The 26517-nt window shown below is 36.3% G+C and overlaps 1 long non-coding RNA gene across 1 annotated transcript; it reads right to left on the bottom strand.

The window, feature by feature from the left end:
- Positions 1 to 2397: 2397 nt before the first annotated feature.
- On the bottom strand, positions 2398 to 26240 carry LOC109162990. Its single transcript, XR_002051184.1, has 3 exons — positions 26146 to 26240; positions 5950 to 5953; positions 2398 to 2407 (listed from the first exon to the last, which is right to left on the bottom strand). It is a non-coding gene; the product is annotated as an uncharacterized LOC109162990 (long non-coding RNA).
- Between the last annotated feature and the right edge of the window lie 277 nt (positions 26241 to 26517).

Here is a 26517-nt window from a genome sequence, read left to right as displayed (position 1 = left end):
AATGTCCAAGGGGGAGTGTTATAAAACCACTATTTATGGACATTTATATTTGTAACGGAACGTAACAGATGTAACAGTTATATACATTTATTGTATTTATTACATTGAGTCCTTTATATTCTGTACTCTTGTAACTAAAGATTGAGGCTAATGAGAATACAACATTCATCTCACATATATCTCTACTCCTTTCCTTTGCTTTTGTTCTTCACGCGTTCGCCAAACTCAAGGAGGCTAAGACCAACTAAACTGCAATACAACATCTACTATATATTAATTATGATTTTAATTTTCATTTATAATGTGTAAACCATGAACCAAACACACCGTAAGGTTGTCCCATCTTGGGTATCTATTTTGAACAGCATGTCCATACATCAGTTAATGTTAAGAATAACTAGATTAAAACCATTTGTTGACACCTCACCTTGTCACAATCAACATTTATACAAAGTCCAATGATTCAAGACCTACGAATAACATACCGGAAAATACTTGGTGTACTCCCATTTTATACTCCCAACTTATACTCCCTCTCACATGTTCTTGATGTAGACATTTTTTTGTGGACCCACATATTGAAAATAACTAATCATGGTTTGCCACATCAGGAAGTACAAATGAGGGAGTACAATTTGGGAGTCTATGTAGTAGAACTCTAACATACCTATTAAATTCATTTAACCTCTTAGATACCAATTTAACTTATAAAATATGACACTTTTCTTCCTAAATTATATATTTATAGCACATTTTTTACCTGAATTATTTATATATTCACATTAGTCCCTTAATTATTCTAAAAGTAGTGATTTTATCCTCAGATATATTAAATGGACATTTTTTTTACCTTTAAATAAATATTTCATTTATTTTTCTTCTGCAAAATTGTAAAAAATGTCCCTCTATAATATGCCAATTAACAATGTCACCCCTGAATTATGAGCGGTGTAAATGTTGCCCCTCAATTATCAAAACGGTGCACATATAGCCCCTCCCGTAATGGACATGTGGTTCCAATTAGCGTACGACACCGTTAAGTCGGAGTAAATATGTAATTTAGTTGTTTTTTTCCTCCCTCGATTCGAAGTACCAGCGATGGACAGCAATTGGGAACCACAGGTCCGTTACGGGAGGGGCTATATGTGCACCATTTTGATAATTGAGGGGCAACATTTACAACACTCATAATTCAGGGGTAACATTGATAATTGACATATTATAGAGGGGCATTTTTTACAATTTTCCCCTTTTCTTCTCCAACAAATTATTGCTTATATGTAGGGATGGCCACTAACCGAATCGGACATTGTAGCATCCGAATCAAAAGGTCCCGATTTAGAATTGGAACTCAATATTTGGATTTCGGTTCATTAAAATCGCAAACCGGAACTACCGGTTCCGATTTCAAACAAAATACCGAATATTGGGTTTCAGTTGGTGATTTTAATAAACTGAAACTCAAATATTGAGTTTCGATTCTAAATCATAACCAAAATCTTTCAATTTGGTTGCTACAATGTCTAGTTCAGTTTGAATCAAACCGTGATCATTCCTACATATAAGCAATAATTTCTTCCCAAAATGTTGAATCCCCAACTCCAAGGGTCCCTACACCCCGGCCCAACAGAGAATCTGGGAAGATGTAAATCATGGTATTGAACCATAGATGCTAGACCTTTGCTTTGCAATAATTTGTTAGAAAAGAAAAATAAATGAAATATTTATTTTAAGTGTAAAGATGTCTATTTAACATATCAGAGGGAAAAATTGTCACTTTTAGTATAATTGTGGAAGCTTGAATACAAATAATTCAGGAAAAATAATGTTATAAGTATATAATTCTAGGGAAAAAATTATCATTTCCCTTTAAAACTTCCTACCATTCTTGTTACTATTTTTTTTCCCTATTTTCTCTTGCTCACTTTTTTATTTTATTTTATTTTATTATTATAAGAAGGGAGATACTATTTTTTTCCCTATTTTCTCTTGCTCACTTTTTTATTTTATTTTATTTTATTATTATAAGAAGGGAGATACCTATTTACATCAAATGCTTTCATCGGGACTTGAACCTATCACCTTCCACATATGGAAGCAACATGATACCATTGGACTACAAGGTCCTTGGCCTCGCTCACTTCTTTTAAAACAATATAAAGGAGTTAATACCCAATATAGTATTTGACTATAGTGGTTTTACGCAATTTAGTCCTAAGTGGCTTTATGCTCAGTTTAGTTCTAGACTTTTATCGTTTTACACATGAATTTAGTCCTTTGTTAAAAGTTCTGTTAGTTGGCTGTTAGAAATAGAGTCCTAATGGTAGTTTATCATCTTTCATTTCATTTGGGATGATTCCTTCTTTCTTTCCCTTATTAAGCTCCACGCAGAAATGCAAATCTTCATCTCCAAATCAACTTCTGCCCTAAATAAATAAATATTTACTAGTTTATGCTAAACTAATCTTAAACCCATAGAACATACTCTTGCACAAGAGTCGTTGGAAGAGGTAAATCGCGCCGAAGAATTACTAGAGGAAGTAAATCGAGAGTCGCCAAACAATCTTCCAGGTAGAAGGAACTTGTTGTGTTTGTGATGCCCGGCATGGGTGAGGAGCAGATATGTGCCCTTAAGGATATTGGATAAAAGAATTGACTAGAAGAGAGAATCACTCAACTAACTCCAAAACTTTTGGTGATTTCGCTAGTGTTTATACTATGGAGTATGGACTCATCTTGTTGAAGAATTTCTTCTACGGAATTTTATTTATTTTAATATATTTCTATCCTAATTATTAGGATTCTGTGAGTTAAAGACTTTTTATCTCTTCCATAAGTATTTGATTCGAAATAATAAAAATCAAACAGTACATGTGGTGTTTTCGGGATGAGAAAAAATGTCACATAATTTTAAATTGAAAACCGTGAAAATATCATTTGCAAGACAAAGAAAAAGAAAGAAAAGAAAAAGAAGGGTATGAGATATGATATATATTTTAGAAGTTGACAAGATTTCCATGGGTAAACCAACTAGTAGTCACACTTTTATAACTAGCAACTACACACATATATGATTATAGTCCTACTCTATAGCACAAATATAACAAATTAAACAAACTCATCCATATAATATTTAAAATCCGTAATATGGCGGCAAACACAAAGGATGCACAACCACTGCCCAAAGCATGCACCAAACAACAGTAATATTACTCCAGGGTAACTATTGTTTGATGTTTTTTGTTTTTTAGCCATAGCAAAGATAACTGGAGGGTACCTATGGTATGATACCTTTTTTGAACCACTAAAGATAATTCGAAGGTACCTATGGTCTGTTGTCTTTTTTGAACTACAACAAAGGTATATAACTCAAGGGACCTATGGTCTGAAGAAGCCTTTTCTGAACGACAACAAAGGTAACTCAAGAGGCTCATGTCTTTTCTGAACGACAACAAAGGTAACTCAAGAGCCTCATGCCTTTTCTGAACGACAACATAGGTAACTTGAAGGTACCTATGGTCTAAGGCCTTTTCTGAACTATAACAAAGGTAACTGGAGGGTACCCGTGGTGATGATTTTTGAATCACAACAAAGGTAACTAGAGGGTACATATGGTCTGAAACCTTTTCTGAACAACAACAAAGGTAACTCCATAGCTTGAGGGTACGTATGATTTTATGTCTTTTCTGAACTACAACAAAGGTAACTGAAGGGTATACGTGGGGTGATGACTTTTCTGAACCACAACAAAGGTAACTAGAGGGTAGGATAGATGCCTTTTCTTAACCGCAACAAAGGTAACTAGAGGGTACCTATGGTCTGATGACATTTCTGAACCACAACAAAGGTAATTGGAGGATACCTATAGTTGGTGACTTTTCTAAACCACAACAAAGGTAATTGGAGGGTACCTATAGTTGGTGACTTTTCTAAACCACAACAAAGGTAATTGGAGGGTACATGTGGTACGGTCGATCTAATGACTTTTCTGAACCATAACAAATGAAATTGGAGGTACCTATGGTTGATGACTTTTCTGAACCATAACAAAGGTAACTGGAGGGTATCTTTAGTCTGATGACCTTTCTGAATCACAACAAAATAAATGGAGGCTGCATGTAGTTTGATAACTTTTCTGAACCACAATAGGGTAACTGGATGGTACCTGTGGTTTGATGGGTCTAATGAATTTTCTGATGACTTTGACGAGGGGCTTGAGTTGTTTGGTGTCCAGCGATCAACTGTGCCACTTAAGAAGTTAAACTTTGTAACTAAAACCTTAAAACCCAATTGCTAAATACTCAGAACCCAGAATTTAGTGATGCTTATATGATCATGCCACTTGCCACATTCTCCTAACAGGATCTTGTGTAATTCTATGAAGATCTTTGATAATAAGCTCTAACATGTGGGCTTCCGCAGAAACCAAACCAGCACACTTAGTGACCTGAGATGCAACATTCCGAGTACAAATAACAAATACAATATAATTGTTACGATCGAACATTTACTCACTCCAGTATAGATTTTTGAAGTTCTTCAGCCCTGTTCCGAACAACTTTATCTGGAGAACGGCGTAAAAGAGTCTCCGTTAAGACGACTCACTATCCCAAAAGTTATAGCTTGTAGTCCAGGTGTAACTTTATTTTCTTATACCGCCACATGTAGTGCGTTGGACTTGGCCTTTCAAGCCTCCACCCAGCAATCCCCTAGCCACCAATTGCTGGACTTACTTGAATCCGTGACGACCTGACTCTAACATCACTTGTTATCACTACGTCAAACGCTATAACTCATAGTGAAAGCTCAACTTTATTTTCTTATACCGCCATGTTTTTAAGAGGATGGACTTGGCCTTCAGGCCTCCACTCAGACTAATTGTTGGACTTGACATTTCACTGACTTCCGTCCAACAGTAAGAAGTAATAAGAAAAACTCAAAGTTTCATTCAACAAAATATAAACCGCTATTCAACTAGATGCACATGTTCTGCACAAAGAATGCAACGGATCCTCGGTGTAATTGAAAGTAAAGTTGAAAGCATTTAATTTATCCAAGAGAAATGAATTGCAAAATCAATGAGCATTGTTATGCTAGGGTAAAGAAAATGAAACAAAGTTCGATTTATCTAACCTTCACTTTCTTCATCATATGCTGGAAGTCTCTTTAATTCTAAGATGAGATGAGCCTGCCTTGAAGCTGTTTGTATTGGCTCAGGTGATCGAGAAGAAGCCTTCTACAAAGTGTTTTTGCATTCATCACAGACGATGCTGGCTCAATCCTCATCCAATGACAATTTACTACAGGCGCATTGTGCGAATAGTTCAATGCCAATGTGTATTTTTAAATTAGTGTTTTAAAATTTATCAAAGTATCATTTCTATCCTGACGTATATTAATGTAAGATTATATATCAAATTTTTCATAAGAATATTACAAAAATGCATAACTATGCATCTTGACATGACGCTTAAGATAAAGAAAAGACTTCACAATATCAGATAAAAGTCAAACTCTATTAAATGGTAGGTCTACAAAAAGTCACTTAAAGACTAAATTGCGTAAAACTACTATAGTCGATGACTATATTGAGTATTAACAGAGTATTACTCCATAAGAATTCATGTATGCAAGAATTTTTTGTCAAATCTTTCACTATATGACATAACTTTGTATATAATATAATTAAGATATGGGCAGATCATCAATCACTCTAATTCAAAGAATGTAAATAAATATAAAGCAATAAAGTAATAGAAATGAAACATACATCATGGGATTCATGGGCAACATAGTTGCTTTAATTAATGCTATATATTGAATAGCATGAGAGAATAGCACATTAGTGTCTATAAGCTAACTCCATCTCCCTCTATAAATACTTTAGTAGTTAAGCTACGTCCATAATAAGCTAACTCCATCTCCCTCTATAAATATTACTATACATACACTCCTTCCCCAATTATTAGTGCATGAATAAGAAAGAATTAGATAGAGTTTGTGACACAAGGAAACTAAGGATCGGAGTTTAACATAAAGAGATTAATGGCAATCATCATCTTTGGCCCTCAGCATTTGGAATCCTTGGTAAGTTGTTTTTTCCTATTTAATATAATGTCGGAAGAAATTTCAATTTTGGTCATATGACTATAGGAGTCTTGTTAATTTTAGTCCTTGACTTTTAAAAATGTCAATTTAGTATCTGCAATTTTTGTCAATTTTGATCACTCCGGTCAAATTTCGCCAGAAAATTTTAATAATTAAAATAATGAAGATATTTTGGTCGTTTCACGTCTCTTTTCTTCTTCTCCCGTTTTCGATGTTCTTTGTCCCTGTAAACCTTATCTTTAATATCATCAAACATCCTTTCCCCATCATCTTAGTTCTTTATTCGCCGGAAACGGTAGAGGAAGGGATGGACTCACCTGGGAAGAAGAAAAGAGACGTGAAACGACCAAAATATCCTGATTATTTTAATTATTAAAATTTTCCGGTAAAATTTGGCCGGCAATTTGACCGGAGTGACCAAAATTACATAGTTAAGGTACTAAATTGACAGTTTAAAAAGTCAAGGACTAAAATTAACAAGACCCCTATAGTCATATGACCAAAATTGAAATTTCATCTATAATGTCGTCACTAACATGTTTCTTACTGAATTAATGATTTATTTGCGTATTTGTATTCCTTACATCAGTGTAAGAATAATTAATGATTATAACTTTTTATTTTGTAGTTGCCAAGCATCTTTGCATTTTTGTTGGGATTCATAAAAATTTTGCTGTACGCGATCTATTTAGAGCCAAATCTAATTTCCAGAGCTTGTAATGAACATACAGATGCTAGGGATATATGGTGTACTCCGTGAACTGTGGGAGAAATTCATGCAACGAATACTCGAACAAAATCAGAGGGAGGTTAATCATTGAAAGGAATAAATTAAAATTTGAACTGAAATAATTAAGGGAGTATTTATTGTATTTTACACCATTTGTTATGTTAATGTTTTACTAGTAATAAATGTAATTATTAATTAATAGATTTGATGATGCTAATATAATGTATTATCAGAGAATTTCACTTTCTAAAACCAACTACAAATTTCTTTTAAAACAAATGTGTAAAGGCTGAAAATAGGATAAAAGTCTAATTAAGGCAAAGTCCAAGCAAATTCTACTAAAAATCCATTAGAGCATTATTAGAGCAGGCAACACCAAAAATTTCAGTAAAGTATAACCATACCGGGGCTATCCTGCTACATCCAAACAAGCAATGTTCCATGGTAGCCACGGCACCCAACAAAACGGACATTATAAGGCGGAGGGGCCGAGGTCGGAGCTTCCAAGACCTAACCTCAGCAGGCCGGTACTATCCGTAAGAATGGTTACATTATCATAAAAAAGCGCCCCTACAAGGTTGTGGAGGTTTAATTTCCACATCCAAAAGTGGCAAGCTAGCATATATGCATGGTGGTGCTAAGTGTCACTTTGTTTGGATGGACATCTCCACTGCTAAGAAGCTTGAAGATATTATTCCTTCGATCTCCTCACAACTGTGTTGTCCTTCGTGTTTCTCGGAGGATATGATGGATTTGTGAGTCTTTTCACGGAGAATGGTAACACTAAGGATGACTCTCACAAAGATCAAGGATGAATTTGGTGAGTAGTAGTTTCTTTTTTATACATTAGGTTTCCCGGTTTTTGTTAAACTAATTGTTGGAGGATAAAAATAAAACAACTCTCAAGAATAGCATAGGGCTTTTATTGTATTTTCCTAATCTTTCTATAACCGTTTTCTTTCCTTTTATATTGTAAAGGTTGGTGCTCAGCTTGAATGATATTCTCCATATTCATCTTCTCAGAACTCTTTGTCTCGTTTCTCTCTGCTTCTCATCACACATGTGATCAATCTCCATCACTAATCTTAAACTCATAGAACGTACTCTTGCTCAAGAGTCATTGGAAGAGGTAAATCGCGAGTTGCCAAGCAATCTTCTAGCAACTACACATATATGATTACAGTTCTACTCTATAGCACAAATATAACAACTTAAACAAACTCAGCCATATAGTATTTATAATCCTATCCGTAATATGGCAAACGCAAACCATGCACACCCACCGCCCAAACCATGCACCAAACAACAGTAATATTACTCAAGGGTACCTATTGTCTGACGCTTTTTTGTTTTTTGTTTTTTTTTTTTTTTTGTTTATTATTATTAATTTTTTTGTTGTGCCCATAGACGGAGCCAGAGGGGGGGGGGGGGGGCAGGGGGGTCAGCTGCCCCCCTCACCCCACCCCACCCCACCCCACCCCCTACCCTATATTGTATATAATACGTATATATAGTACATTATTCATATAAGTATTATAAAACAGATTATATAAACAAAAATTGTGATAGACAATGTCGTAGCTAATGTTTATGAGTTTTGGAATGACTTGGGTTCGAGTCTTTGCATTGGCAATGTTATAGTCTTATTCACTTTTTTGATTAACACAATTAAATTTTGGCATGATATATATAACTTCCATTATAACTTTCTTTATATTAATAATGGAATGTGTAATTTATAATGTGTTTTATATTCGAATTGTATTATCAAATTAATTATGTTTCATATTTTGTTATAAATATTTTTATAAAGTTTTAATATGTTTTATTTTTCGCTATATCCAACAATATTTATTGTTATACTTCTTAAGTATTTCAATTTTTTTTTAAACTTTCTCTTTTATTTTAATTTTTTTCCCTCACTAAAAAAAATTCTGAATCCGCCATTGAATCCATCCCTACTTCTTTGCCCCCCCTCAACATATTTTCTGGCTCCGTCCCTGGTTGTGCCACAACAAAGATAATAGGAGAGTACCTATGGTATGATACCTTTTTTGAATCATACACTACTGGAAATTATGGAATTTCCGACCACCTGAAAATGATCTTAAATTAAGTTGATACCAGAAAGTCCAAAAAGTGGTCGGAAATAGCAACAAAGGTTTTTCCGGATACCAAAAGTGGTCGGAACAAGATTTTTTACTTGATTTAAGATCATTTTCAGGTGGTCGGAAATTTCATAATTTCCAGTAGTGATAATAAAGGTAATGTGAGGGTACCTATGGTCTGTTGTCTTTTCTGAACCACAACAAAGGTAACTCGAGGGTACCTATAGGCTAATGCCTTTTTTGAACGACAACAAAGGTAACTCAAATGTACTTATGGCCTGATGCCTTTTCTGAACGACAACATAGGTAACTCGAGGGTACCAATGATCTAAGGCCTTTTCTAAATTACAACAACGGTAACTGGACGGTACCCTTGGGATGATTTCTGAATCACAACAAAGGTAATTAGAGAGTACCTATGGGCTGACGCCTTTTTTGAACAACAACGAAGGTAACTCGAGAGTACCAATGATTTTAAGCCTTTTCTAAACTACAACAAGGGTAACTGAAGGGTACCCGTGGGATGATGACTTTTCTGAACCACAACAAAGGTAACTAGAGGGTAGGATTGATGCCTTTTCTGAACCACAACAAAGGTAACTAGAGAGTACTTAACCACAACAAAGGTAACTAGAGGGTACCTATAGTTTGATGACTTTTCTCAACCACAACAAAGTAACTTGAGGGTACCAATAGTCTGATGCCTTTTCTGAACGACAACAAAGATAACTAGAGGGTATTTGTAGTCTAATGACTTTTTCTTAACTATAACAAAGGTAATTGGAAGATACCTATAGTTAATGATTTTTCTGAACCACAACAAAGGTAACTGGTGGCTTAGGTACCTTTGGTCTGATGACTTTTCTAAATACAAAGTGAGCTTAAAATACAAATTACATTTTCAAACCCAATAAGTTCATGAAAAAACAATACCTATAAAATATTGCTATTCAATTAGATGCACATGACCTGCACATACCATACGGATTGTAGCAATTCAAAATATGAAAACTCAAAATTAAATTTCATGCAACAAAAGATAGTCATATATACATCCATCTACCCCTCACCCCTAATCACTCTGTTTTCTCTGTTGGAGATAATGAACCACAATCGATTTAATATCCGTAAAATAATATTTATATATATATACACACGAAATATATATAAAATATTATTAGATATATATCCGAAATATATATATACACACAAATATATATAAAACGGACTCAACGGTTATATATACATGTATATCTACGAAAAAGATATACCAATATATATCAACCAAAAAGAAAATATAATCCTTAGATTATAATTTCAAAACAACAAGAAAGAACGGATTTTTGCTTAGAGCATAATCCAAAACAAGAAAGAAGAAGAAAGAAAGAAATGTACGAGTTAGGCAAAGTGCCTGTCTTTCCTTAAAACCTTATTTGCCACCTCCCAAAAGTGCTAGGAGCGTTGTGGCCTAGGTTTCCCAAGATAAAACGTACAACGGTTCGACGTTTGAGCACCCAAACGAACGAACCCGGCGAACTAGAGCACGGGCAAAACACAGTAGCAAGAAAAGGAGTAGGAGCAGAGGTTTTGAGAAGGAAAATTTCTTATCTTTGTGTGTTGTGTACTCTCGTGTTCTTCCTACACTTGTTGTCAATCACTTGTTCCTACTACCTCTTCTTATATAGGAATTGGAGTACTAAATAGCATTTAATTTGACACTTAATGCACGATTTGTAACACCTGAAACAGCCACCATTATTTGAGTTTTAATTCAAAAATCAAACTGGAATTAATATTGTAACAGTCCAGAACCAAACCAAAGAATGGTTCATACTTTCGTGCAGTGCCATATTTGGCCAAGGCCGAAACCAGCAGTGTGTTGTGCTGGTTTCTTTCGGCCTTGGCCGAAACCACCAACATGAGAGGAGACTTCCTCTCGTGGCCGAACTCGCCAACACGAGAGGAGACTTCCTCTCGTGTTACACTGGTCTCTTTCGGCCTTGGTCGAATCCTCAAGTGACTATTATGTTGGAAAAGTATACCGAAACTTGGCATAACTTAGCCCGCAAGGCCAGCCAATTTTCGGACGACATTCGTGCCCGTAGGTGCCGGCGCACACGAGCTCGGGCTTGAATCAAGCCTCTCCGAAGTCATCTCTAGTTGGAATTTGATTTGCACCCCCCCCCCCCCGCGCGAGAGAGCCTCTATGCTATACAATTCTACAAGCTGCAAAAGAGCCCTTGTATAAAAGGGGGGTGAAATCCTCTTTCCAAATCAATGTGGGACAAAGCTCACTTTTCCCTTCATTTTTTCCAACTCAATGGGTCTACTTTGAGAATCAATATCTCATTCACCCATTATCCGTTTTGAGCGTACAATATATCAATCTCTTCGTCTCACTACGAAGAATCCGAATCCACTTTCACCCGATCCAAATCGAAAGTGGACCCCACTGATAATTGTACCACAAAATAGCCACTTAACATGTCATTTTATGCCATTTTAATGCTATTTTTCCAACAATCCCCCACATGAATGAAAAAATTGATTTTCGGGGTATTTTGAAATCGGAAACAACTGTGTTTAATGGTCGATCCCTGCATAGGATAGTTAGGGATCACTATACCCTTTGAACCTTCCCTTGTGAAGACATGTTTACTCTACTGGCTGTACGGTAGAACGCGATGTCTTTGAACCGACTGCCGTTTGTGTAGACGATGACATATCTCACACAGGAACCTCCCAACCATGCTCTGTTCTCATTAGTGTGCCCATTTTGGTCGTGGGTCACCGTCCTGGTTCTGCAAGAGTTTGTGAAGAATTGTGCCCATCAATTCTCCTTTGAAGCGACCCTCACTTCTCTCTCACATAGGTGATTCTTTTCCGAGTATCCCGCATACTCACTTATGTCAACCGACATTCGAATCATTAAAGCATCAACATGCTAACCTTGCGCGGGAGTCACTGTTCTAACGAGGAGTGGTAGGGAGTCCGAGACCCCCACAGTGACACGCTCCGTTCCATAATTTAGTTGTCCCATTGAACCTAGGTACCAGCTAGGTTGGGTGTCCACTATAGAACTTTTAGTCTAAGGGCTTTGGACCCATTCCTCGTTCCAATTTCTCCACAACCATTTGCTTACCCTCGGGTTAGCGAGTTAGCGGCCGCTACGTTATCTTTTGACATCACGTAGTCAATAGAGATAACTCCCGTTGTGAGAAATTGTTTAATGGTATTATATCTACAACTTATAAGTCTAGACTTACCATTCCACATTTAACTCTGTACTTAACTAATTTTGGCTTGACTATCGCAATGCACACAAATTGGAGGTACGAGTTCACCACTAAGAACATTCTCGAAATAATGGCCTAGCCATTCGGCCTACTCGCTCGCGACACGAGTGTAAAGCTCTCAGCTTTGATCCCGTCTGATCTTAGCTATCACAAATTCATTTCGAGAATTTCCATCCAACCGACTGCACTGGCCTACGTAAGGACGTAGCCTTTAATGGACTTAGTATCCTTTGATATCCATGCTATATTTTCCAAGTACAGCTTGATATCTCACTTAGTGCAGTCCAACGTCACGAGCATACCTTGAGTATCTCATAACTTTCACTATTGCCTTCTAGTGCATAACACTAGGGTTACTCGTATGTCACCGAGTTCGTTAACCACTAAGGCAATATCCGGCCTAGTACAACCCATTTGATACAATTAAACTACCGATAATCTGAATGTATTCTCCGTGAGAAGTACAATCTCCGAGATTATTGGCTAGTTGTACGTTAGTATATAACGGTGTCCAAGCCACTTGATTAACATCATTTGCAAGGATTTAATCAACACAGTGAGATTGGCTCAACACGAGACCATACAGTCTTCTCACAATTTTAATCCCGAAGATTAAATCTGCCAACCCCATGTCAAATATCAAATTTAACATGTTCAAGGTAGAATTGATCATTTGATCGTTACTACCCACGTTGAGTTTATCGTGTATAGACAAATAGTGATAGCCTCGTCTATCGTACGCATTACGTAGACATTTATCACATTTGTTTATACTAAACTCGTGACACATCATTGTATGATCAAAACCTACATGCCAAATACTAAGGCAATTGTTTCAAACCATACAATGATCTCACCAATTACACATTTTCTTTCCCTAGCGTGGAACCACAAAACCCTCGGGTTGTTCCATGTCTATTAAGAAAGCGATACATCCATTTCGATAAACTTCCAAGTCTCGCTAAACAGCTCTTGGGAAGTATCATCCTAATGGATTTCATCCTCATCACAAGAGAATATATATTGAAGTAACTGTGGCACTCGCGTTGCATGTAATTTAAAATTACAAGCTCGGCCATTTTACTTCGATATAACTAACCGGTTTTATCTTCCGACTAGTGATCCACTTAGGATCCCGAGGTTTTACAACCCGGAGGAAGAACGGTCAGTTCCAAGTATGATTCTCTAAGATAGAATCTACTTCACTCTCAATAGCCTCTCTCGGGTTGGTCCATCTGTAGAAGTCACAACTTCTACATACGTTCAAGACTTGTTTTCTAACAACCTTGTCAGAAAATCCAATTTCTTTTCTAGTAGACAAGTTAGATTGTGCGCATCACACTCTAACATGTACGTCAGAAAATATGGACCAAAGGATTTTTCAATCCTAGCTCTCTTGCTACGTTTAGCTTTGAGCTCGGGTTATCTTTCATACCCTTCAACCATAGCTAAGCCGAAAGTTCTTTTCAACGTGCTAGGTCCTTTATTGATCCTTCACAAAAATACATCTTCCAAGAACGATGAATTTCTTAAATCAATATTTCGTGTTCTTATGTTCATCCAAACTCTTGGACTCGTGTACTAAGAACCAATACACACCTTTGGCAAGACACCCCCACATTTCGGGCATTAGTAGGAAAGCTTCCTACGTATCCACAATTCGTAAGAATTTCATGTGGGCAACCTTATTTAAAAGGTATTTACTTGTCCAAAGTATTGTCTCACCCCTCATACTTTGAGGTAGACCCGAACTTATCAACGTCTTGATATTTTATGTTCGGCAAAAACGTTCGATTGAGGTGAATACTGTACCGTACGCTCGAGTACGATACCAACGCTCGCGCCGAAATCACCAATAGGTGTTTCATATTCACTACATCGATCGTTCGTAACCGCATTAATCCACGATTAATTTGGTTTTTCTCTTTTATCCTATTAAAGAGTAAACATGTGTTACACGCTAACACATCTCGTAGGTGCTAACAGATTAGCCCTCACGAATCCATTCGGTTTTGACCGAAAGGCCGCAAACCCGAATCAGTGCTTCCGAAATTGAAGCATGAATCAGTGCTTAGTAATGAAGCACGAAACATGCTACACAAAGCATGAATCATTGCTTCTAAACTAACGCATCGATTCCAAAGCAATCTTTATTGCTTTAAATTATAAACTCACAACAAGCTTTCGTTGCTTAATTTATAATTACAGTGCTACCTGACACTAGGATTATTAGTTAATTACACAATTAACCAAACTTCCTTTCGTGCTAATCACATAACACTTTTACAACGCTAAATTTAATTAGCCGCATACGAAAGGTTTAAGCTAAGTAAATTAGCATTAAGACCAATCATAATCTAGCACCTTTATTGCTTTTACCAAAGCACCAAATGCTTAAGTTTCCAACACATAAAGGTGCAGCCACCAAGTGGCCGAAAGTGCCTAATTAAGCACTCTACCTAGTGCTTAATAGCACTATTGCAGTGTTCTAATTTGCACTTCAAAGTGCCAAATTAAATTGCACTTTTCATTAGTGCTACAAAAGCACTATTCACCAAAACACAATTTGTCTCAAATTAAATATACTAGTATAACTTGGAATTTTTGATCAAGTTAATTATAACACAATTAACAAAACCAAATCATCCAAATTTCCAAAACTAGTTGAACCAAACTCTTATAATCGTTCTTAGAATATTATATAAAATATTCAACACTTGAGCTGTGACGCTCACGATTATATAGTTGTCCCAATTTTTGACAAATTGATCCTTGAAATCCTTATCGTTCTACATGAACCAGAACCGAAGTCCTATTACGGGATTTCAACCATGTAACACGCTAGTTTCATTTCATTTTGGCCGTTAAGCCATTTTAGCATTTTCCACATAATGCCCCGTGATGCACTACGCACCCATATTGAATCATTTCATACATTTGACATTATTCTAGTTAATAATTCGTATGTACCAAGATTCAACTCAATGGAACAATTATATTTTTTTTTATTCAAAATAAAAATATTACAGGGATACTACAACATTTATTTAATAAATAAATAAATAAGAAAATTACATTGGAAACCAATTTCCATTATTCCTATGTAGTAGTCCTTCGAACCCGTGTGCCTTGTTCCATTCTCAACCGTCCACTCCACGAAGGGTGGTCCATAGCGCACATCGGGGGTACCTATGGTTGTGACCTCACTCATCCAACCATCCACATGTTTTGAACATAGCGAAGTTGTCCTCAACCTTTTCACCAGGATGACGATTCGCTTCATAGTGGCATTTCTCATTCTTCTCGTAATCTTCTTGAAAGCTAAGCTTCCGCTTGAGTTTCCTTCGATTACGGTTGAAGTCATTTGTAACACTACCATAGTCCTCAGACCATGTAGTCATTACACCATCATAGGATCCTTCGTGGCTTTTAGCCGATACACTAGGCAACACAATAGGTACCAATTGTGTGCCATTAGCCACTGGTCTACCGGATCGTGAACCAAAGTTCTCCGGAGCACCATCGTGTGTCTTTGCAACTCCCATGGAAATATTATTTCCAACGCTGCTGCCATCAACTGGCATCACGGAATGTGCAACATCGTTGCCGTTCCGACCATTTGAATGTGCACCTCCGGCAACATTCACGGATCCAATACTCTTGGAATCCAACGATTTGTTCATTATCAAAAATAAATAAGGTTTTAAGATTGTTGGAGATAATGAACCACAATCGATTTAATATCCGTAAAATAATATTTATATATATACACACGAAATATATATAAAATATTATTAGATATATATCCGAAATATATATATATACACACAAATATATATAAAACGGACCCAACGGTTATATATACATGTATATCTACGAAAAAGATATACCAATATATATCAACCAAAAAGAAAATATAATCCTTAGATTATAATTCCAAAACAACAAGAAAGAACGGATTTTTGCTTAGAGCATAATCCAAAACAAGAAAGAAGAAGAAAGAAAGAAATGTACGAGTTAGGCAAAGTGCCTGTCTTTCCTTAAAACCTTATTTGCCACCTCCCAAAAGTGCTAGGAGCGTTGTGGCCTAGGTTTCCCAGGATAAAACGTACAACGGTTCGACGTTTGAGCACCCAAACGAACGAACCCGGCGAACTAGAGCACGGGCAAAACACAGTAGCAAGAAAAGGAGTAGGAGCAGAGGTTTTGAGAAGGAAAATTTCTTATCTTTGTGTGTTGTGTACTCTCGTGTTCTTCCCACACTTGTTGTCAATCACTTGTTCCTACTACCTCTTCTTATATAGGAATTGGAGTACTAAATAGCATTTAATTTGACACTTAATGCACGATTTGTAACACCTGAAACAGCCACCATTATTTGAGTTTTAATTCAAAAATCAAACTGGAATTAATACTGTAACAGTCCAGAACCAAACCAAAGAATGGTTCATACTTTCGTGCAGTACCATATTTGGCCAAGGCCGAAACCAGCAGTGTGTTGTGCTGGTTTCTTTCGGCCTTGGCCGAAACCACCAACACGAGAGGAGACTTCCTCTCGTGGCCGAACCCGCCAACACGAGAGGAGACTTCCTCTCGTGTTACACTGGTCTCTTTCGGCCTTGGTCGAATCCTCAAGTGACTATTATGTTGGAAAAGTATACCGAAACTTGGCATAACTTAGCCCGCAAGGCCAGCCAATTTTCGGACGACATTCGTGCCCGAAACTTGGCATAACTTAGCCCGCAAGGCCAACCAATTTTCGGACGACATTCATGCCCGAAACTTGGCATAACTTAGCCCGTAGGTGCCGGCGCACACGAGCTCGGGCTTGAATCAAGCCTCTCCGAAGTCATCTCTAGTTGGAATTTGATTTGCACCACCCCCCCTCCCGCGCGAGAGAGCCTCTATGCTATACAATTCTACAAGCTCCAAAAGAGCCCTTGTATAAAAGGGGGGTGAAATCCTCTTTCCAAATCAATGTGGGACAAAGTACACTTTTCCCTTCATTTTTTCCAACTCAATGGGTCTACTTTGAGAATCAATATCTCATTCACCCATTATCCGTTTTGAGCGTACAATATATCAATCTCTTCGTCTCACTACGAAGAATCCGAATCCACTTTCACCCGATCCAAATCGGAAGTGGACCCCACTGATAATTGTACCACAAAATAGCCACTTAACATGTCATTTTATGCCATTTTAATGCTATTTTTCCAACATTCTCTACACTAATCCTCGGATTGAAGCTCGGAAAACATGCATTGCATGTTGGACGTGGAGCACCATTTCGAGTCTAATATAAAGACGACGCCGGAGCTTCCAAGACCTAACCTCAGCAGGCCGGTAACATTATTATGTCGGACGAGGAGTACCATTGTTCCTTCCCCACACAACTATGATGTTCCTCATGTTTTGGTACAACGACATAACTTTATAGTGAAAATCATTAAAATATGTCTGCACGGACTTAGTTCAATGGTTCAGTACGTAGTATTTGGGAAGAGAGACTAGGTTCGACTTAGGCGACGGTACGGTAATGTCGGGATTATGCTCAAAGTGGGCAGATATCCCTTCTGTAGTGGTGCGTACTGGCATTAGGCCCTGTCTACTGAACCATTGAGTCATCATTGGTAATGTGGGGATTATGCTCAAAGTGGACAGATCCCTTGTGTAGTGGTGCATACCGGAATTAGGCCCTGTCTGAACCATTGAGTCACTATTATTTATCTCCTTCCAAATGCTCTGACCCTTGGGATTGAGGATTCAATCTTTTGGCTGAAGAAAATAATGAAAATATCATTTGCAAGCGGCAAAAGGCAAGAAAAGAAAATAATGAGATATGAGTTACAACCATGCACCAAAGAGTTAATCCACGTTGCACAAAGTAGCTAGATAGATTGGAACTACTTATATATTGTACCTGGAAGGATGTTACCACTCCTATCCAAATATTTGATTTCAGTGGTTATCCATCGGCCAAAAATTTTGGGTATGTGATAACGCTCCTGAACCACAACAAAGGTAACTGGAGGTTTATAATCAAGCTTCAATGAATTGCACGTCTGAAATTATATTTTACTGTTAGAAAATAGAAAATGATGAATAAATTTTAAAAAGCAAAACAAAATTATCTTCCGAATTGCATCTTGTTCATGAAAAAAGTACTTGATAGAACTGTCCTTCACTCACACCATCATCAGACATCTTCCCCAAGTCTTTAATTGCAAATATCCTGAAACGCCTATTTTAGAAAATATAACAAACAAACTCAAGTAGTCAACCATATAATATTTAATCCGTAATATTGCAAACAAACACCATGCACAACCACGGCACAAACCATGCACCAAACAACGTAATATTACTCAAGGCTACTTATAGTTTGAAGTTTTTTGTTTAATTTTCTGAACTACAACAAAGGTAACTTGAGGATACCTATGGTAAGATACATTTTTTGAACCACAACAAAGGTAGCTCGAAAGTGCCTATGCTTTTTATGAACCATATCAAAGGTAACTCGTGGGTACATACCTATGATCCATTACTGGAAATTCTGAAATTTTCGATCACCTGAAAATGATCTTAAATCAAGTTGAAAGCCTTGTTCCGACCACTTTTGGTATCCGGAAAAATCCTTGTTGCTATTTCCGATCACTTTTTGCTTTCAACTTGATTTAAGATCATTTTCAGGTAGTCGGAAATTCAATAATTTACAGTAGTGATCTGATGTCTTTTCTAAACGACAACAAAGGTAATTTGAAGTTACTTATGGCCTTTATGCCTTTTAAGAACAATAACAAAGGTAATTTGAGCATACCCATGGTCTGATGCCTTTTTTTGAAATACAACAAAGGTAACTGGAGCCTGGAGGGTACCCATGGGATGATAACTTTTCTGAATCACAACAAAAGTAACTGGAGGGTAATTAGGATTGATGCCTTTTTTGAACCACAACAAAGGTAACTAGAGTGTATCTATAGTGTAATGACTTTTCTGAACTACAACAAAAGTAATTGGAGGGTACATGTAGTTTGATGACTATTCAATTTTGAACCACAACAAGGGTATCTAGTATGTATGTGTAGTGTAATGACTTTTCTGAACCACAACAAGGGTAACTAGTATGTATGTGTAGTGTAATGACTTTTCTGAACCACAACAAAGGTAACTATATGTCGGGTATATGTGGTTTGATGGCTTCTCTGAATCACAAGGGTAACTGGAGGGTAGTTGTGGTCTCATGACTTTTCTGAATCACAACAAAGGTAACTAGATGGTACTTATGGTTGATGACTTTTCTGATCCACAACAAAAATAACTTCAGGGTACCTGTGGTCTAATGACTTTTATATATGAACCATAACAAAGGTAATTGGAAGGTACATATGGTTGATGATTTTTCTGAACCACAACAAAGGTAATTAGAGGGTACTTTTGGTCTAATAACTTTTCTGAATCACGACAAAATAAATGGAGGCTACATGTACGTCTGATAACTTTTCTGAACCATAAATAAGGTAACTGGATGGTACCTGTGGTCTAATGAATTTTCTGATGACTTTGACGAAGAGCTTGAGTTGTTTGGTGCCCAGCGATCAACTATGCCACTTAAGAAGTTAAAATTCTTAACTAAAACCTTAAAATCCAATTGCTAAATACTCAGAACCCAAAATTTAGTGATGCTTATATGATCATGCCTCTTGCCACTTGGCAAATTATTTGGTGGATCCGAATCTATTTTGCAAGTAAATTCGGGTAAAAAATACACAATTTACATATTGCATGTATTCAAATTGTGAATATTCAATATGTAAATTTTAAACATTTAGTATGTAAATGGTGTATTTTGGACTCAAATTTATCTTGCAAAGTGGATCCAGATCCATGATGGCATGATATAACTGCTGCTTGCCACATTCCCTAGGCCTAACAGGATCTTGTATAATTTTATGAAGATCTTTGATAATAGCTCTAACCCGTGGGCTTCCACAGAAATCAAACCAGCTCAATTAGTGACCTGAGATGCGACATTCTGAGTACAAATAACAAATATAATATAATTGTTAGGATCAAACATTTTTTAATTTTTTACCCACAAAAGCTATAGTTTGTAGTGGGTGCGCAACTTTATTTTCTTTTACCGCCACATGTAGTGTATTGGACTTGGCCCTTCAAGACTCCACCCAACAATTCCCTATTCACCAATTGCTGGACTTACTTAAACCCGTGATTTGACTCTAACATCACTTGTTAGGATCAAAAACACTTATCACTACATCAAACGCTATAACTCGTAGTGAAAACGTAACTTTATTTCTTTATACCGCCATATTTTTAAGAGGCTGGACTTGGCCTTCAGGCCTCCACTCACACCAATTCTAGGACTTGACATTTCATTGGCCTCCGCCCAATTAACAATAAGAAGTAGGAAAACTCAAAGTTTCATACACAAAATATAAACCGCTATTCAACTAGATGCACAGGTTCTGCACAAAGAATGCAACGGATCGGAGTAATTGAAAGTAAAGTTGAAAGCATTTAATTTATCCAAGAGAAATGAATTGCAAAATCAATGAGCATATATTATTATGCGGGTAAAGAAAATGAAACAAAGTTCAATTAATCTAACCTGCACTTTCTTCATCAGTGAGAGTGATTTTGAACTCCTTTAAGACAAAAGCTAAGGGAGAGCTCCTTCAGTATAGAGGCTCTTTCTTCCATAATATGCTGGAAGTCTCTTTAATTCCACGATGAGATGAGCCGTATATGCCTTGAAGCTGTTTCCAATAAGGGTGCGTTTGGAAACTCGGAAAATGACTTTTGGAAAATATTTTTCGGGTTTTCAATGTTTGGCAAGAGGAAGGAAAATGAGGTCAATGAAAAATGATGTTGTAGTCAATGGAAAATAAGTATGTTTTGGGAAAAAATGACTTCTTTTTTTTTTTTTTTTCGGGAAGTCATTTTCCAATCCTCATGCTTGGTATGTATAGTATATAGTTTGTGTGTGATATAGATACACTATATATATATATATATATATATATATATATATATATATATATAGGGTCAGGTTCTTGTGAGAACAGGTCTTTCCCGTGCCGTTAGTGCGCCATACACCATTAGGTATGCATAAATAATGCACCACACAGTGTTCGAAAATACACCATTATGTGTGGTGTATTTTTTTTTTTTTTTTGTGTGGCGCATTTTTTGGCATTTCATTCTAGTGTATTCTCGAATACTGTATGGTGCATTTATACCTAATGGTGTATGCCGCACTGACCGCACGGGAAGACCTTCTCACAGGAACCAAAATCTATATATATGTATATATATATATATATATATATATATATATATATATATATTCAAAATTGTCCACAAGGCTTAATGAGTGCTTGTCACAAAAGGATATTATTAAAAATATCAAATAATTAACATGTTGAAGTATACAATTCTTACCACTTTCATACTCATTTTCTGGAAAATGAACCAAACACACAAAGACAATTTTATGTTTTGTAGCCAAACATCGAAAATTAAAATATTTTTTTAAAAATGACTCATTTTCCAAAAAACATTTTCCAAATTTCCAAACGGAACCTAAGTTGCATATATGCCTGAAATTATATTTTAGTACCTATTAGATAATATAGGAGGCTAAATAAAAAGCGAGATCAAAATACAAATTACATTTTCAAACCTAATGAGTTCATGAAAAAACAATACCTGTAAAATATTGCTATTCAATTATTAATTAGATGCACATACCATACGGAGTATTTCAAAATATGAAAACTCAAGAATAAATTTCATGCAACAAAAGATAGTCATATATACATCCATCAACCCTGCCATGAACAAAATAGTAAATTAAAGTCTATTTGATCTGATCGGACAGTCCCCTCACCCCTAATCTCTCCGTTTTCTCTACACTAATCCTCGGATTGAAGCTCGGAAAACATGCATTGAAGGTCGGACGAGGAGCACCATTTCGAGTCTAATATAAGGCCAACACCGGAGCTCCCAACACCTAACCTCAATAGGCCGGTAACATTAACATGTCAGACGAGGAGCACCCTTGTTCCTTCTCCGATCCTCTCAACTACGATGTTCCTCATGTTTTTCGTACAAATTACCACATACCTTTATAGTTGAAAATCATGAAAACATCATTTGCAAGCCACAAAAGGAAAGAAATGAAAAAGAATGAGATAGTGACTAGCACTAGCACAAACCATGCACCAAAGAGAAACCACGTAGCACAAACCTTGCACCAAACAAGAATAATAATTGGAAAAGAAAGTGCAACAAACTAGCTAGATTGGAACTAATTATTGAACCTGGAAGGATGTTACCACTCCTATCCAAAGCTTTGATTTCAGTGGTTATCGATTGGCCAAAAGTCTTGTGTATGTGGTAACGTTTCTGAACCACAACAAAGGTAACTTGAGGCTTGTAATCAAGCTTCAATGAGTTGCACCTCTGAAATTATATTTTAGTGTTAGAAAATAGAGAATGGTAAATAAATTATAAAAAAAAAAAAAAACAAAACAAAATTAGCTTCGGAATTGCATCTAGGTCATGAAAAAGTACTCCGTACTTGATAGAACTGTCCTTCACTCATACCAACTTCTTCCCCAAGTGTTTGTAAATATCCTGAAACATTATTTTAGAAAATATAACAATATAGCACAAATATAACAAACAAACTCAAGTACTCAACCATATAATATTTAATCCGGCCGTAATATTGTGAACACAAACCATGCATGCCCACTGCACAAACCATGCACCAAACAACATAATATTACTCAAGGCTACCTATAGTTTGATGTTTTTTGTTTCCTCAACCACAACAAAGGTAACTGGAGGGTACTTATCAGTCAAATGTCTTTTCTGAATCACAACAAAGGTAACTCGAGGGTACGTACCTATGATCTGATGCATTTTCTGAGCGACAACACAGGTAATTTTAAGGTACTTATGGCTTGATGCCTTTTTTTGAATAATAACAAAACTAACTTGAGGTTACCTATGGTCTGATACCTTTTCTGAACTACAACAAAAGTAACTGGAGGGTACCCATGGGATGATGACTTTTCAGAATCACAACAAATGTAACTAGAGGGACTTATGGTCTGACGTATTTTCTAAACAGCAACAAAGGTAACTCGACGTTACCTATGATCTTATGCCTTTTCTGGACTACAACAAAAGTTACTGTTGGGTACCCTTGAGATGATGACTTTTTTGAACCACAACAAAGGTAATTGGAGGGAACCTGTGGTTTGATGCCTTTTCTGAATCACAACAAAGGTACACAACTAGAGGGTACCTATGGTATGGTGACTTTTTTGGACCACAACATAATTGGAGGGTACATGTGATTTGATGACTTTTCTAAACCACAAAAGGGGTAATTAGATGGTACATATAATTTAATGACTTTTCTAAACCACAACAAAGCTATGTAACTAGAGGGCAGTGGCGGAGCCATAGTGGGGGCTGCTGCCCCCACTCACCCACCCAATATATATTAAATATACCAACACGTACTTAAACAAAGATTGATTTGACTTAGATGGTAAGGCTTCTACATATTATGTAATAATGGTCATTGGTTTGAATCTTGCATATTAATAGTGAGATGAGTGATTTATAATGTGTTTTTCATTCAAACTATTTTATCTAATTAATTATATTTTATATTTTGTTTTAAATACTTTTTTTTTATATTTATCTTGATGTATTTTGAATTTTCATCTCTAGTTAATAATATTTATGATTCAGTCTCTAAGTGTTTCATTGTTTTTCTATTTCTCGTTAGTTTTAGTCTTTCGCCCCCACTGGAGAATATTTCTGGATCCGCCACTGCTAGAGGGTACATGTGGTTTGATAGCTTCTCTGAACCACAACAAGGGTAACTAGAAGGTACTTGTAGTCTAATGACATTAATTTTCTGAACCACAACAAAGATAATTGGAGGGTACCTATGGTTGATGACTTTTCTGAACGACAACAAAGGTATTAACTGGAGGGTACCTATGGTCTAATGATTTTTTTTTAACCTTAACAAAAGTAATTGGAGAGTAACTATAGTTGATTTTTCTGAACTACAACAAAGGTAACGGGATGGATAGTACCTTTGGTCTGATGACTTTTTTGAATCACAACAAAAGTAAATAGAGGCTATATGTGGTTTGATAACTTTTCTGAAACACAACAAAGGTAATTATTAGATGGTACTTGTGGTCTCTGATGACTTTGACGAGGACCTTGAGTGGTTTGGTGCCTAGCGATCAACTGTGCCACTTAAGTGCAGCTACACTTGCTCCTCTATTTTGATGTTAGGAAATTTTTTGGATATATGGAACCGATCAAGGAAATATAATGTCAAATAAATTGAAAAAAACAACTCAGGCTTAGGATTGAGTCCCCTGCCTTCCTGTCAGGCTTATGATTGAGTCCTGATGAGTCATTTTGCAGTTGTCTTGTCAATGTGCTGGTCCAGATACCTAGCTAAGGAAGCAATGTATAAATTGTCCGATTGCATTAAGAAGGCCAACCCAAAGCTTGTTACATTGAGAAACTCTTGATAGATAAAAGAGAATGTTGGAGGTGTTTTAATAAAGAGGGAAGTTGTAGAACTCTTTAATTCTATTGGTACTGTTTTTAGAAAAGCTTATTGTAGCAGCTTAATTGATATGTGTGTGATGCTTAATTAAGGAAAGGCTTAAGGAAGGAAGGTTGGGAAAATATTTATTTATTTAGGGTCTGTTTGGAAACCCGAAAAATGACTTCTGAAAATATTTTTCGGGTTTTTGGTGTTTGGGAAGGCTGAAAATAAAATGGTCAAAGGAAAATGCTTATTAGTCAATGGAAAATGAAGGCTAAAATCTGGAAAATGACTTCCCCTTTTTTTGGCGGAAGTCATTTTCCATCTTCCAATCAACACACGCTCAAACCTTCTTCTCCCAAAAAATGACTTCCCCTTTTCGATTTTTTTTTTTTCAACCTTCTTCACTGGTTTCCGATCGGAAACCAGTGACCTCACTGGTTTCCGATCGAAAACCAGTGACTCACTGGTTTCCGGGTTTCCAAACAGACCCTTAGGGTAGAAGTTAATTTGGAGATGAAGATCTGAATTTCTGCGTGGAACTTAATACGGGAAAGAAAAATGAATAATCCCAAATGGAATAAAGAATGATAAATTACGTATCATTAGGACCCTATTTCTAACAGCCAACTAACAAAACTTTTAACAAGTGACTAAATTGTGTAAAATCATATTAGATATTACTCCTTTAATTTTTATTATGCTCAATTTAGTCTTAGACTTTTATGGTTTTGCACATGAATAATTTAGTCATTTGTTAAAAGTTCTGTTAGTTGGCTGTTAGAAATAAAGTCCTAATGGTAGTTTATCATTCTTCATTCCAGTTGGGATGATTCCTTCTTCTTCTTCTTCCCCTTATTGAGCTCCACGCAGAAATACTGATCTTCATCCCAAATCAACTTCAACCCTAAATATATAAATATATATACAAATATTTGCCTACAGTAATTTCCCCAATTCCCCGACCCTCCTTTCCAGTCAAGCGTAGGATTGAGTCCTGATGAGCGATTGTGCAGTTGTCTTCTCAATGTGCTGGTCCAGATACCTAAGGAAGAAATGTATAAATTGTTTGATTGCATTAAGAAGGCCAACCCAAAGTTCGGTTATATTGAGAAACTCTTGATAGATGAAGAGAATGTTGGAGGTATTTTAAAGAGGGAAGCTGTAGAACTCTTTAATTCTATTGGTACTGTTTTTCAGAAAAGCTTATTATAGCGGCTTAATTGATATCTGTGTGAACCTTAATTAAGGATGAGCTTAAGGAAGGAAGGAAGGTTGGACAAATATTTATTTATTTAGGGTTGAAGTTGATTTGGAGATGAAGATCTGCATTTTTGCGTAGAGCTTAATAAGGGGAAGAAGAAGAAGGAATCATTCCAAATAGGATGAAGAATGATAAATTGCCATTTAGGACCCTATTTCTAACAGCCAACTAATAGAACTTTTAACAAATGACTAAATTGTGTAAAACTATAAAAGTCGATGACTAAGTTCAGCAAAAAAAAATCACTTAAAACTAAATTGAGTATAGTCAAGGACTATATAGAGTATTAACTAGCAATATTTTAGAAGTTCACTACATCTCCATGGATAAACCAACTAGCAAGTAGTTACACTTTTATAAACTAGCGACTGGACACATATATGATTATA

This window comes from Ipomoea nil, unplaced genomic scaffold (genome assembly GCF_001879475.1).
Source record: "Ipomoea nil cultivar Tokyo-kokei standard unplaced genomic scaffold, Asagao_1.1 scaffold2975, whole genome shotgun sequence".
NCBI lineage: Eukaryota > Viridiplantae > Streptophyta > Magnoliopsida > Solanales > Convolvulaceae > Ipomoea > Ipomoea nil.
Note: the sequence above shows the minus strand (reverse complement) of the source record. Positions and strands in the feature narration are given on the sequence as shown.